Source organism: Castor canadensis, chromosome 5, assembly GCF_047511655.1.
Source record: "Castor canadensis chromosome 5, mCasCan1.hap1v2, whole genome shotgun sequence".
Lineage (NCBI taxonomy): Eukaryota > Metazoa > Chordata > Mammalia > Rodentia > Castoridae > Castor > Castor canadensis.
In genome coordinates this window covers 150854207-150868988 of record NC_133390.1, presented here as the reverse complement: position 1 = coordinate 150868988, position 14782 = coordinate 150854207, and the positions used below count along the sequence as shown (strand labels likewise).

General features: G+C 39.9%; 1 protein-coding gene and 1 non-coding gene across 8 annotated transcripts in view; both read left to right on the top strand.

Annotated features, from left to right (window-relative positions):
* Positions 1-14782, top strand: part of Shld1 (shieldin complex subunit 1) — a 183737-nt gene that overhangs the window by 134486 nt on the left and 34469 nt on the right. The gene's annotated exons all lie outside the window — the stretch shown is intronic.
* Trnaa-ggc (transfer RNA alanine (anticodon GGC)) lies at positions 1338-1411 on the top strand. The gene has a single exon. It is a non-coding gene; the product is annotated as a tRNA-Ala (tRNA).

Sequence of the window (14782 nt, the reverse complement as noted above, 5' to 3'; positions counted from 1 at the left end):
AGCCCCTTCTCTTCCATTCCTCGGTCCACTGTAGGGGCCACTAGCTAGACCCAATTTGTGGGAAATCTGAGGGGGAATCTTTTCTCAGTGGAATTATCCTGGGAACATCTTCTCAAAGCCATGGCTTAGGTATCTTTCTTCTCAATTTTCAAAAAGGTTAAGCAAGAGGATCCAGCCCGTATCAGACTTGGGGTCAGGTCTCCAGCAAATCATATGCTTGACCCGAACCTTAAATTCCTCAACAGTGATCAAGTGTTGGATCAGAAAGACAATCAGCATAGTACATCTTTTCAGCTCAACTATGTTGCAACTGCTAGTTCATCAGGTAATTCAAATGCAACAGGCACTGGTTTCTAAATGCATTCTATTTCAACTCAGAGCCCTGCAGCCAGCCAGTCCTATGACATAAAAGTGGAGGTACCTGACTGCTCTGCCATTTCTCCAGTGAAGGTGGTCAGAGGGAATCTGCAAAGTCTGGGGACATGATACACAGTAACACATGCAGTTTGCTTATCTATTCACAATGTTGCTTTTCAAAAGGCTTTTAGTTGTTATGATAGGTCATCATTGGGAAACACAGGAAGGCTTAAAGAGGAAAGGTAAGAAAGAAGGAACTGCAGAAAGAAAAGAGGGGAAAGAAGTTAGGACTGTCTTCAAATATATATAGCTCATGAGGGTGTGGCTCAAATGGCCCAGCAGGAGAGAGGCCCTGAGTTCAAACCCCAGTACTGCCAAAAAAAAAAAAAGTATATGTATGTATTATATATAATACATATATATGTGTATTCATGTATATACATTATATATATATACATATATATATATATATATATATATATATATATATATATATATATGTATCTAGTGATTTATTTCCTTTTGACCGTTTCGTAGCTCTGGGTGGCAAGTACGTGGAGGTTGACTTACTACCTTTTGTGTGTTTTCAGGATGTTTAAATGCTATATATATTTTTAAAAGCAATATAGGGAAAAAAATCTTTTTTTTTCCTTTTCTACATTACTGAAGATTGAACCCAGGGCCTTCCGAATGCTAGACAAGCCCTCTACCTACCACCTGAGTCACACCCTCAGCCCTCCCCCCCTTTTTGGAGACAGGGTCTCACTAGGTAGCCCACACTACCCCCAAATTCATAATCTTCCTGTTTTTGCCTCTCAAGGGCTGGGATTATAGTTGTCAAGAAAGTTTCCTTTTTAGCACCTGGAGAGAATAATCATTACCTTTTTTGTGATTTAATTGTAGTTTTTTTATTCAGGTAATAAGGATTATACTCTTTGCATGCTCCTCTTTTCCTTCTATCAAACAGGACCCCACGGACTGGTGGAATGGCTCAATCAGTAAGAGCGCCTGTCTGGCAAGCATGAGGCCCTGAGTTCAAACCCCAGTGCCATCAAACAAACAAACCAGGATCCTAGAAGTGGCTGCATCAAAAGGCATGCACATGCATACTCCCAAATTTCTTAGATAACTGCTAGTGACTATCTGAGAGTCAGTGCTAAAAATGTCTGAGAGTGACTATTCTCCATCCTCAGTGATGGATGTGGGGGAAAAACAAGAATTCATTATTCTAATTTAAATTTCTCTCAGTATTACTAAGGTTTGAGCATTCCCCCAAACAATTTTGTTAGAGATCTTTATTTTCCTGTGAATTACCTGCACATACTTAACACAATTATTTAGTTATTGTGGTTGTCATTGTCATTTGTTTGTTTTGTGCTGGGCATTGAACCCTGGGCCTCAAGCATGCTGGCCAAACATTCTATCACTGAACTGTTACCCCTGCCCATACTTTGGTTCTTTTAAAAAAAAAAGAACAAAAAAACTGAGTTACCTGCTTTTTCTAAAAAATTATACCCTTCACCCAGATTCTTCTGTTAACATATTTCCATATTTGTTTCATCATTTCCTCTCTGTATATTTTCTTTCTTCTGAGAATCAGTATAGACATGATATTCTTTTACTCCTAAGTACAGTGTGTATTTCTTAAAAACAAGGACACTTTCTTATTTAATTAGATTATCAAAATCGGAGAAATCAACCTCAATATGGCATTATTACTAGAGACCTGATTTCAGATTTTTCTAATTGCTTCAATTTTCTTTACCATTGTTTGTGAGCCTTTCACATGTCATTTATATTATTATTTAATGCCACTGAGAATGCAGTGTCCCCTGTATTTTGCATTGCATCCTGCTGATGTGCACACCAGAGATAAAGAGCCTGGGAGATTGCGGGTTCATGGCATGTGTTGGAGGACACACCATGCTCAACTGTTGTGATTCCTTCACATAATATCTCCCTACTCTTTCCTTCTAGCCTCTCCTGCTTCTGATTTTAGGATTACTTCAGATTTCTGCTGGGAAACTCATGCATGGTCTTCTTGCACCTGGGCCAGGTTGGGGGTGCCCAGCACCACTGTGTTTCCTGGTCTCTCTTGACCACTGTCAATCGGCCAGAGATTTTTCACAGGTGTGTCCACTGTATCATTCCAGCATGCAATAGATTGACACATAAGTGCTTGTTTAGATAATTTGAGCCCGGCTGCTGCTGCTTTCTTTATTTTTTTTAATCTTTTAAATTTTTATTTTTGGTCTTTTGAGAGAGTCTCACAGTGTAGCTCAGGCTGGCCTCAAAGTTGCAGTCCTCCAACCTCAGCTTCCCAACTGCTGGGATTAAAGGCATGCACTATCATATCATACACTACCACTTCTACCACCACTTCTTCCACCACCACCACCACCACCTACCTCCAGAACTTTTTCATCTTCCAAACCAAAACTATACTTATCAAACACTAATCCCTCAGGGTCTTCCCTCATCTCCCATTCCCCACTCATCCCCAGTCCTTGGCAACTACCATTTGCTTTCTGACTTTACTGATAAAATGCAGTATCTTTTCAAGCATATTGTCCATCCACCTTTTGAAATGTGAATTCTTTATAAGTGTCCTTAGCCTATTTTTTATTTTGGGATATTACTATTTTTCTCATTGAGTAGGAAGCTTTCTCTGAGAAAACGGAAAGCAAATGGATCAAGAATTTTGTTTTTAAAGCGTTGTTAAAAGAGTACACGGATTTCTCTGCCTGGTACTGCTTCCTGAGAGATATTCCCTCTTTTGTTCCCTCCTGGCTGCTAAGTCAGGTTGTCCTAACTGTTACCTCTCCTTAGCAATGGCCTTGACCAGTCTCACACTGGATGCTGGGCTGCCCGGTGGACTCTGGTGCCCCAACCCATCCACACTGAGCTTCACTGTTGTCTTGGTCTAGAGGAATTCATGTTGTTTCTGCCTTTTCTAGAGATCACCTTAGGAGCCCACAGTCTGTTTCTTATTTTATTGAGAAAATTGAAAGAACTTTCTCATCTTCCTGTCACCTATATCTGTCCCCATGTGCCCTGCACCGATACAGCTCCTATTCCAAGGCAAGTTCCTCCACTTAATCCCACTTCATGTCTCCAAGTCATGGACATTGCACCTACAATTATCTCCTAACTCCTGCACTATTGATTTTTCCCTCTTGACTGGCTCATTCTTAGCAACAAGGATGATGTCATAGTTCCCAGTTCCCATCTTAAAAAAAACAACCTTCCTGCCTGCATATTCCTCTGTGGGTACTGCCCCATTTCTCTGTTCCTTTTTATAGCAGAAGCCTGTGAAAGCTGCACCTAATTTACCCACCATTCCACCTCTTCCCAATTTCTTTCCAGCTCACTTCAGGCAGGCTTTTATGTCCTGTCTCTCTCTCTCTCTCTCTCTCTCTCTCTCTCTCTCTCTCTCTCTCTCTCTCTCTCTCTCTCACACACACACACACACACACACACACACACACACACACACTATTATGGCTTTGTTCTGGTGTCTTGTCTTTGGCCTTCCTAAGTTCAGTGGTCTGTTCTCAGTCTGCATTGTGTTGGACCAAACAGTGGCATTTGATGTGATTGCTCACTCCCTTCTTGGATGCCTGTACTTCTTAGCTTCTGGGTCACCCCTTCCTCCTATTTCTCCTTCCACCTCAATGGCTGGTCTTTCTCAGACTCCTTTGCTGGTTATTCAAGGACCTCTTCCCTTCCCTCCCCTTCCTCTGACCATTGGTGATCTCTTTTAACTACAGTGGTACTAAAATCCTCCCCAGAGTTCCAGGATTATCCAGCATTGCCAATTGATATCTGATAAACACCTCAAAATTAACAAGTTCAGACAGAACTCTTGATCCCCTTCAAACAAATGATTAATGCTATACCTCTCTCCCAGTTTGGTTCTTTAGGGTTCAAACCTACCCCTCTCTTCTCTACACCCTGTACCCAGTACAAACAAATCCTCCTGGCTCTACACTCTAGATGTGTTCTGAATATGGTAATGACTCACACCTCCTCCACTCCACCCAAGCCCAACCTGCCATCTTTTTTTGGGAGGCATTTTATTTATTTATTTATTTATTTTTCATTTTTCTTTTATTATTCATATGTGCATACAAGGCTTGGTTCATTTCTCCCCCCTGCCCCCACCCCCTCCCTTACCACCCACTCCGCCCCCTCCCGCTCCCCCCCACCCCCTCAGTACCCAGCAGAAACTATTTTGCCCTTATTTCTAATTTTGTTGTAGAGAGAGTATAAGCAATAACAGGAAGGGACAAGGGGTTTTGCTGGTTGAGATAAGGACAGTTATACAGGGCATTGACTCACATTGATTTCCTGTGCATGTGTGTTACCTTCTAGGTTAATTCTTTTTGATCTAACCTTTTCTCCAGTTCCTGGTCCCCTTTTCCTATTGGCCTCAGCTGCTTTAAGGTATCTGCTTTAGTTTCTCTGCGTTAAGGGCAACAAATGCTAGCTAGTTTTTTAGGTGTCTTACCTATCCTCACCCCTTCCTTGTGTGCTCCCGCTTTTATCATGTGCTCAAAGTCCAATCCCATTGTTGTGTTTGCCCTTGATCTAATGTCCACATATGAGGGAGAACATATGATTTTTGGTTTTTTTGAGCCAGGCTAACCTCACTCAGAATGATGTTCTCCAATTCCATCCATTTACCAGCGAATGATAACATTTCGTTCTTCTTCATGGCTGCATAAAATTCCATTGTGTATAGATACCACATTTTCTTAATCCATTCGTCAGTGCTGGGGCATCTTGGCTGTTTCCATAACTTGGCTATTGTGAATAGTGCCGCAATAAACATGGATGTGCAGGTGCCTCTGGAGTAACAGTATTTTGGGTAAATCCCCAAGAGTGGTATTGCTGGATCAAATGGTAGATCGATGTCCAGCTTTTTAAGTAGCCTCCAAATTTTTTTTCCAGAGTGGTTGTGCTAGTCTACATTCCCACCAACAGTGTAAGAGGGTTCCTTTTTCCCCGCATCCTCACCAACACCTGTTGTTGGTGGTGTTGCTGATGATGGCTATTCTAACAGGGGTGAGGTGGAATCTTAGCGTGGTTTTAATTTGCATTTCCTTTATTGCTAGAGATGGTGAGCATTTTTTCATGTGTTTTCTGGCCATTTGAATTTCTTCTTTTGAGAAAGTTCTGTTTAGTTCACTTGCCCATTTCTTTATTGGTTCATTAGTTTTGGGAGAATTTAGTTTTTTAAGTTCCCTGTATATTCTGGTTATCAGTCCTTTGTCTGATGTATAGTTGGCAAATATTTTCTCCCACTCTGTGGGTGTTCTCTTCAGTTTAGAGACCCTTTCTTTTGATGAACAGAAGCTTTTTAGTTTTATGAGGTCCCATTTATCTATGCTATCTCTTAGTTGCTGTGCTGCTGGGGTTTCATTGAGAAAGTTCTTACCTATACCTACTAACTCCAGAGTAGTTCCTACTCTTTCTTGTATCAACTTAAGAGTTTGTGGTCTAATATTAAGATCCTTGATCCATTTTGAGTTAATCTTGGTATAGGGTGATATACATGGATCTAGTTTCAGTTTTTTGCAGACTGCTAACCAGTTTTCCCAGCAGTTTTTGTTGAAGAGGCTGCTATTTCTCCATTGTATATTTTTAGCTCCTTTGTCAAAGATAAGTTGCTTATAGTTGTGTGGCTTCATATCTGGATCCTCTATTCTGTTCCACTGGTCTTCATGTCTGTTTTTGAGCCAGTACCATGCTGTTTTTATTGTTATTACTTTAGTTTGAAGTCAGGTATTGTGATACCTCCTGCATTGTTCTTTTGACTGAGTATTGCCTTGGCTATTCGTGGCCTCTTGTGTTTCCATATAAATTTAACAGTAGATTTTTCAATCTCTTTAATGGATGTCATTGGAATTTTGATGGGAATTGCATTAAACATGTAGATTACTTTGGGGAGTATCAACATTTTTACTATGTTGATTCTACCAATCCATGAGCATCCAACCTGCCATCTTGTACAGACTCCTGCAGGAGCCTCCCATTTGGTCTCTAGTCCCATTCTTGCCTTCCTCTGTCAACTTCCTAGCAGCATCTGGAATAATGCCTGCAATATAGTAGCTGCTCATGCAAAATGACTAATGAATGGATGAGTGAATTATCCTCTTTTTCTGTAATTGAAGGGGCTGTGTTTCAAATGAAATAACAAGATCTCTGGGATTAATTATTGGCCTGTGACCTAAGTTTTTGCCTTGATCAAAAGTGTTATTTACCACATGAAGCAATGGCAATGCAGATTCTGCAAGATCCAGTGTATGTGAGGGATCCAAAACCAATGTGTACCATCATCTATGACTACCTTTTAGTCAATAGGACTTAGACTGCTGGTATTTTGTTTTTGTTTTTTGAAGCAAGGTTTTACTTTGTAGCCCACTCTGACCTCAAACTCATGATCCTTCTGCCTCAGTCTCCTGAGTGCTGGTGTTGCAGGTATGTGCCACCATGACCATCAAGGTGATGCTTTTTTTTTTTTTTTTGGTGGTACTGGGCTTTGAGCACAGGGCCTCCCATTTGCTAGGCAGGTGCTCTTACTGCTTGAGTCACTCTGCCAGTCCTTTTTGTGCATGTGTGATGGGCTTTTTCAAGACAGGGTCTTGTGAACTATTTGCCTGGCCTGACTTCAAACCACAATCCTCCTGATCTCTGCGTCCGAATAGATAGGATTACAGGCATGAACCACTGAGCCTGCTGATGCTTTTTATGGTAACTGTTAACCATAGTTTGGAGTAGGATAGAATTTTTGACATGAATTTCTCTCTTGACCTTGGCTTAAGTAAAATGAAGCATTTTTTCTTGGAAAATGAAGAGGCATAGGGAATTGGGCAAAGGTGGAAATTAGATCACAGGGAGAAAAAATGTTACCAGTCTTTGGATAAATAGTAGTAAAAATAATCCGAATTAAATATTTTTAAATAGATCAGAGGCCTAAGAGATATATTCAGTATATAAACTGACCATATTCAGTCTAAGAAAATGTCTTCTCATACTACAATTGATGTAAATATCATACACTTGGGGATCCCTAAGGTTATAAATGAGTTATGTTTTAAAAAAAAAAAACTTTTATAAGTCAGTTTAGAGCTCAGAGTACTTTTTTCCTGTAAAACTGTCTCATATGCAGCATTTATATTTCCAGGTGTGATAAAGTTGGTTTTGGTCAGCTGGAGTCCATGGGTCATGACAGGGAGATTGCTTCTCCTAGCCTTTGCCTCTTTGCTTCAGTGGTTGTCAGGATAGCATCCCAGTCTCATCCCACTTCCTAGGAGCCCTGTGGTGTGGGCTTGATGAATTCAGAGTTAATGCATAGTTCAACATGTACACATGATACGTAGCAGCTGAGTACTTAGGCAACATCTGGAGAACTCTAGGAAAATGCCTGTGATGGATACCATGAAACACTGATTTAGCTCTTTTCTATTTCAGGCACTGTCATGTAATTCTGATTATAGAAAGTAATTTTAGTTTTTAATTTCTTAACTTTTTAAATTGTGTGTGTGTGTGTGTGTGTGTGTGTGTGTGTGTGTTACCAGGGATGCGCTATCATTTGAGCCGGTCCTACAGTGCCTTTGCTATGGCTATTTTTGAGATAGGGTCACACTTTTTGCCTGGGCCAGCATGGACTGCAATACTGTTTATACTTCTTGCTATACCTATAATGACAGGTGCATGTCACCGTGCTCAGATTTTTCTGTTAAGGGTCTTATAAACGTTTTTGTCCTAGCTGGCCTGGAACCCTGATCCTCCTGATCTCAGCCTCCTGAGTACAGGTGTAAGCCACTGTGCCTGGCAACTTTTTTAGAAAAAATATTTATTTATTATTATTATTGTTGGTATTGGGGTTTGAACTCAGAGCTTCATGCTTGCTAGGCAGGTGCTGTACCAGTTGAGCCACACCTCCAGTCCCGGATGAGTGACTTTTCAAAGTTTTAAGATAAAACAAAGTTATTGTTTAAGTTTAAGACTGTGTTAAAATAAAATACAAATCTTTTATTTTTGTTTCACAAGTAACTCATTTGACAAAATACTACTAAAACATTCTTACTATAAATCTTATCAACACAAAATTCTTCAGTTAATCATTCATATTGCCATTCCATGACACATCACTCATTGAGAGTTGAAATGATTCCTGCTCTCAATATGTTTTCTACCTCAGAAATATCTTCCCACACACATATTTGTCACTTTGCTCAACGTTATCGTGAAACTGTAAAATTATTTGGGTATCATTTAAAGGAAATTACATTGAAATGCACACACACACACACACACACACACACACACACACACACACATGCCTAACCAGTGACATTGAAAGAAAGCATAAGCTGGGCGCCAATGGCTCATGCCTGTAATCCTAGCTGTTCAGGAGGCAGAGGTCAGGATGTGGTTCAAAGCCAGCCCAGGGAAATACCTTCATAAAAAAGGGCTGGTGGAGTGGCTCAGGGTGTAGGTCCTGAGTTCAAGCCCCAGCACCGCAAGAAAAAAAAAAAAGGAAAAGAAAGAAAGCATAAGTGCAATTAATGACATATTTTATCCAAGCTAACAGGTAAGAGCAGTCTATTCAGGGATATTTTTAGTCACTTACAGTAGAGACACTTAGATTGGAGTGGATTAGAGACTTGGTGCTTAGGCCCAAAGCCACTTAAGCATCAAGCAATGCCTGTTTCTTAAGTTTTAGAGATTAAAAATATGGATGATGTGCTGTATGCCAGGTCAGAAATAGAACTAGGTCATCCAGTTTCTATTCTGAGCTAGATAACCATGAGATTTTTGGGCAGTATATCCAACATGGTAGCCACAAGTTATGTAAGGGTTTTAAATAAAAATGAATTAAAATTAAAGTATAAAATTCCCTACTTTATTTGCACTGGTCCTATTTTCACATGCTCTGTGATCACATGGCCTAGTGGCCACATCCTGGATGGCACAAAGAACATTTTCATCATGGGATGGACTGTTGGATAGCACTGGTTTAAATGAAGGAAATAAATATGAACTTTCTTGATAATGGCCTAATGGCTTTTAGAAGACTACTATATAGCTTGTTATCTTTATTCAGTGAATTAAAAAAGCAAAACCAACTTCATTTTTTAGAGCACTTTTAAATTCACAGCAAAATTGAGAGGAAAGTAGAGATTTCCCATATAGCTCTGGCCCTACATAGGCATAGCCTCCCTCTGCCAGAACGGTGCATTTGTTACAATTGATGAACCTACATTGGTTTATCACCCAGAGTGCACAGGGTACATTAAGGTTCACTCTTGGTGTTGTACAGTCTGTGGGTTTGGATAAATGTAAAATACCTTGTATCCACCATTACAATATTACATTAGTTACTTTTCTTGTCACTGTGACCAAATACCTGACAGACACAACTTAAAGGAGGAAGATTTATTTTGGCTCATGGTTTCCTATGGTTCAGTCCATGATTGTTTGGCCCCGTGCTCTTGGGCAGAACATCATGGCAGCAGGAATGTGTGGCAGACGCAGGTAGAAAGTAGAGAGAGCCAAGAACCAGGACTAGGTATAACCTTCAAAGGTCCACTCCCAATGACTGACATCCTCCACCTAAGGTTTCCACAACCTCCCAAAATAGCACTACTAGCTGGAGACCAAGTGTTCAAACACATGCAGTGTCCCTGTGTGGGACATTTCATATTCAAACTGTAACAAACATACAGAGTAGTTACACTGCCCTGAAAATCCTCTCCTTTACCTGTTCCATCCCTCTTTCTTCCTCAACTACTGGCAACAACCTACCTTTTTTACTATCTCCATGTTTTGTTTTGTTTTTTCCCAAAATGTCTGTTCAAGGCAATTTGTAAACAGAATTTTGAACTATCTATTGCAAGCTGTTTTTTGGTGATATTTTATTATTTTATTAAACTCTTTGATAACTTTTCTAAGATAGTATGTGAATTCTACACTTTCTTTTTTAAACCAGAATTTTTTGCTCACATAAAACTCCTGGGCAGATAGTTAAGTCAGTAAGATGGCTTTCCTCAAAGCAGCCTCTCAGGGTTCAGTCATGTGGGTCCCTTGTCATTTTTCATGCCAACTAGACTAACAGGATAGAGCATGGAGAAGCGAAGAGAGCATGGTGGTCTTTATGGGTCATTCCTGGAAGGGGCTCACATCACTTCTGATCACATTCCAGGAAAGAGGACTTAGTTTTATGGCCACACTTGGCTGGAAATGTTGCCTAGATGTGTATTTATTTAAAGAGAGAAAAGTCAGATTTGGGGGGACAAGTAGTAGAATGTCACAGCAAAAAGGGAAACTTTCTCAGAGCTACCACTTGCAGTAGGACAGAGCAAGATGTGGATGTATCCTCTCTTCCCTGGCAACCATATCTGAAGAAAGTGAGAAGAACCACAGGCAGGTCTAGATGCCTCTGGCTCCACCCACAGGGACAGGGCTGCTCTGGTACAGACAGAGTACAGAACAGCAGACCAGAAAGTGTGCTTCCTATAGACAGTGGCTGCAGCCTTGACTTTAGATCAAGGTTTTTATATTTATATGTATATATACACATACATGCATACATACATATATAATATATTTAGATATAAATATATATCTATATTAAATATTTTAAAAATATATATAGTTTTGCAGCACTGGTGCTTAAACTCAGGGCCTACACCTTGGGCCACTCCTCCAGCCCTTTTTTGTGATGGGTTTTTTCGAGATAGGGTCTCACAAACTATTTGCCTGGGCTGGCATCAAACCACGATTCTCCTGAGCTCTACCTCCTGGGTAGCTTTTATTACAGGTATGTACTACCAGTGCCTGGTAAGGTTATATTTTTTAAGGGAAAAATGTACCCATGGAACAATTTTATGTCAAAATATTCAATTTTCTACACTGTAAATTGAAGGTTGTTCTTCCCAGTTTTACTTGAAAATCTTGAAATTGAGATTGCCTTTTCCAAACCCTAACATTTAGATTGTTTTTCAAACCTAAAGTGGATTGAATCCTGTGGTTCATGTACATACCTTGACATCTATAATCATGAGTCTTTAGCTTTCCTTTCAAAACCACAGGATTGCTTAGTTAAACCAAATCATATTCAAAGAACTTTATTGAATTCTACCTTCTACTATACCCAAAAGAGAAGGAATATTCCTTTAAAACAAATGATCAATTTTTACCTATTTTTCTCGGCTCCTGTTAATCTGAATATAGAAACATAACTGATTAACAAGTGTTATCTGCCAGCTGTCCTTTCTTGCACATAAAAGCTGGGTGTGCACATAAGCATGGCGACATGTCTTTGATACTGAGTGTACAAGTGCAGAAATGGACTGCTCTCTCGTCCTGTTCCTACTGTGCATAGGACCCTGCAAGAGGATATCCAGGAAGAGAAGAATGAGGCCAAGACCAGTCTATTCTGCCAGTCACTGTTTTCAAACATGCCCACTATGTGGCAGCAGGCCCTGGTGATATTTCTAAGGGCTTGTTTTTGGATTCCTCATTCAGTCTTGGCCAAGCGAGGACATTTGGCTGTCTACAGTGCAAGTGAGAAAGGCACAGTTCTGACTAGGGCACATTTCCCCTTGCTGTCTTTCCCCTTAAGGAGAGGAAAGGGCTTGCTGTGAAAGTTATTTCTGAGATTACTAGGCCTGTTGGTTAGCTCAGGAAGCCTGAGTTAAGATGGTGAGAAACCATTTAAAATAAGTAACAGGGTTCACCATGTTGTGACAGGTATAGCGCAATGCTCATTTTCTAGAGCATGGTTTTCGTGATCTTATCTGTTGTAAAAGACCTTAAACAAACATTATTAATTAATATTTTCCTTATGGTGTAAATTTTCACTCCAAGAACTGGTTATTAATCTGGGGACTGGCTGCTGAGCAACTGACTGAGTTGGGAGCAGAGTTTCAATTTTCTGGAGCACTAGGCCTTCTGGTGTACACACTCAGAGGGAGCCCTGGGCCCAGAGGAAGGAAGCGCTGACCGTGAGCACAGGGGCACACTGTGGCACCATGTGACTGGCAGGAGGCCAGCTGGCAGTAACAGCCTTTCTTTGCTGTTAGTGGGTGTGAACTTGGCTAAGATTATTTTTCTTTGCTATCCAAGTTTTTCTGTTGTTTCTCTTCTGTAGGTCCGTGATCAAGCCACTTATTATTTGTAGATAGTAATAAAACCTAATTGAACTCTTTATTGTCAAAGCTCCAGTAGGACAAATAATCTAGTTTTATCATCTCTCTGCAACCATAACTCTGTTTTTCCCATATTGGATAACTATTTACTTAATATGTTTTTAAAAAAAACAATGTGAGCTTCCTTAGGAACATAATTCTGGTTTTATAGTGGAGCTAATTATTTGGATATAGTCATTTAGTTGAGATCAGTACCGTTCTGCTGCCTGTACACGATTGTGCGTTGTGGAGTTTGTACAGGGTGAAGAGATTTTCTACAAGTGAGTTTACTTCAACTACCTACGCAGAAGGCCAAAAGGCCAAGACTGCTCTGCTCTTCTCCACTACCACTCTGCCAATCTGCAGGCTGCTCACCAAGTGCACCAGGACCTTTGCATCTCTTTTCAACCCTTCATGCCTGGTCCTTTTTCCTCCTTCTATGTCTGGAGAAATGCCAGAAATACCCAGCTCAAATACCCTGCCTTAAGTTAGGTTGCCCTGGAGCTGACTCTGCATGCCTCATTAAGTGAGTTTCATGTTGTTCTCTTGCTGGTCCTTCTGTAGGACTGTTCTCCTACAGACTAGACCATCCGCTTCTTGTGTGCAGAGACTGGGATAAGCATAGTTCTTTACATGTCTTTATGGTGCCTTCAAGTAGTTGACATAAAAATGAATGCTCAAAAAATTAATCACATTGAAATGACTAGTGGGGAGATATGATAAATATCATTTGCCTGGCCAAAGATGGTGTTAGTTATGAACAGTAGATCCAACATTTTTTTTCATTTTTATTAGGGTATATTTATTGTATGGGGGGTGTTCATTGTGACAATTCCAAATAGGCTTACACTGTACATAGGTTAGATCGCCCCCACCACCTCCCCCATCCCTAAAGCCCCTTCCCCACCCCACTTAAAGCAATTGCAAGAGATTTCATCATTCTATTTTGTTTAATACATGAAGTCCATCAACCATATTTCCTCAACTTAATCTCCTACATTCACCCTCCTTCCTTCCCTAGGTTCCCCCCCTAAACACACTGTACCTATTTTACAGTCCTGTCTTTCCTTATTAATTCCTAAGTCAGTGTTCAAAGGTGTTTCTTCATGTATCCCCGCTGTGAGTGTACTTTACTTTGGTCAGTTCAATCTCTTCCATTACTACCTTTACCCCTTTCCTCCCACCCCTGCATTATTCAGCAGCTTTATATCATTATATCCTCTTCCTTCACACCTTATGTATTTTGATATTGTTGGCTCTCTATCATTCTCTTTTCCTTTCCCTCCCCCTGCCCAGTTCCATGGAGTAGTTCCACTGTTATAAACATGTTCTACATAGAAGTTTGTAGATGATCATGTTTGTTTTTGTGTACATGCTTAGTTATGTTTTGGTAGATCCAACATTTTTAACACTCACTAACTATATCCATGTTGTATGTAACTGAGTCACTCCCCAATACTGTCTCCCTGACACCCCCTTCCATACCCACATTTAGTTGTTGGCATATCTTTTGGGGCACTCTTCATTGTCACGCATTAGAATTCATCTGTGTAGTCATTTGTTCTGTTTCACTCCTCATCTAGAACCTTAGCTTCATGAGGGCAGGACCACTTTTGTGTGTGGTTGGCCCTGAATCCCCAGGCCAGAGAACCATATGTGGTACATAATAGAGCTTTCGTAAACACTTTGCTTTTATTTCTCATTTGTCTTTCCTATGTTTGTTTGTAGTTTCTTAATTTGTGGTGCCAAATAAAATATATTCAATTGTAATTTTGACCATCTGAAACCGATTTAGTAATTTTGAATATGTGCAATAGTCACTAAGTCTTATAATTGAAAATTGACATTATTTTATATTATTCATTATTGAGATAATATAATCAGATTTTGTTATTAATGAATGATTTTAGGGAGTTCTTTTTAAAGGTCACAAATGATGGTTAATAACCTGAAAAAAGATTACCTTTGGAAACAGGAGGTACCAACCTAGCCCTGAAGCCTTAATTTATTTTAGCCTTACCATCGCTCAATAATCTTTTCATCTGCCATTTTTCAGAGGCTTAATATTCTCAAAAAAAAAAGCGTTATGGAAAGGAAATTAAACTTGCAGTTTGAGATAACAGAGCTTTTATGAAGCTTATAAACTGGAGATATTAGAAAAAGATATTGATCAAAAAAAGCAAAAAGCAATTAGTTTGGAGGGACTGTCTAACTAGGATTGTGTA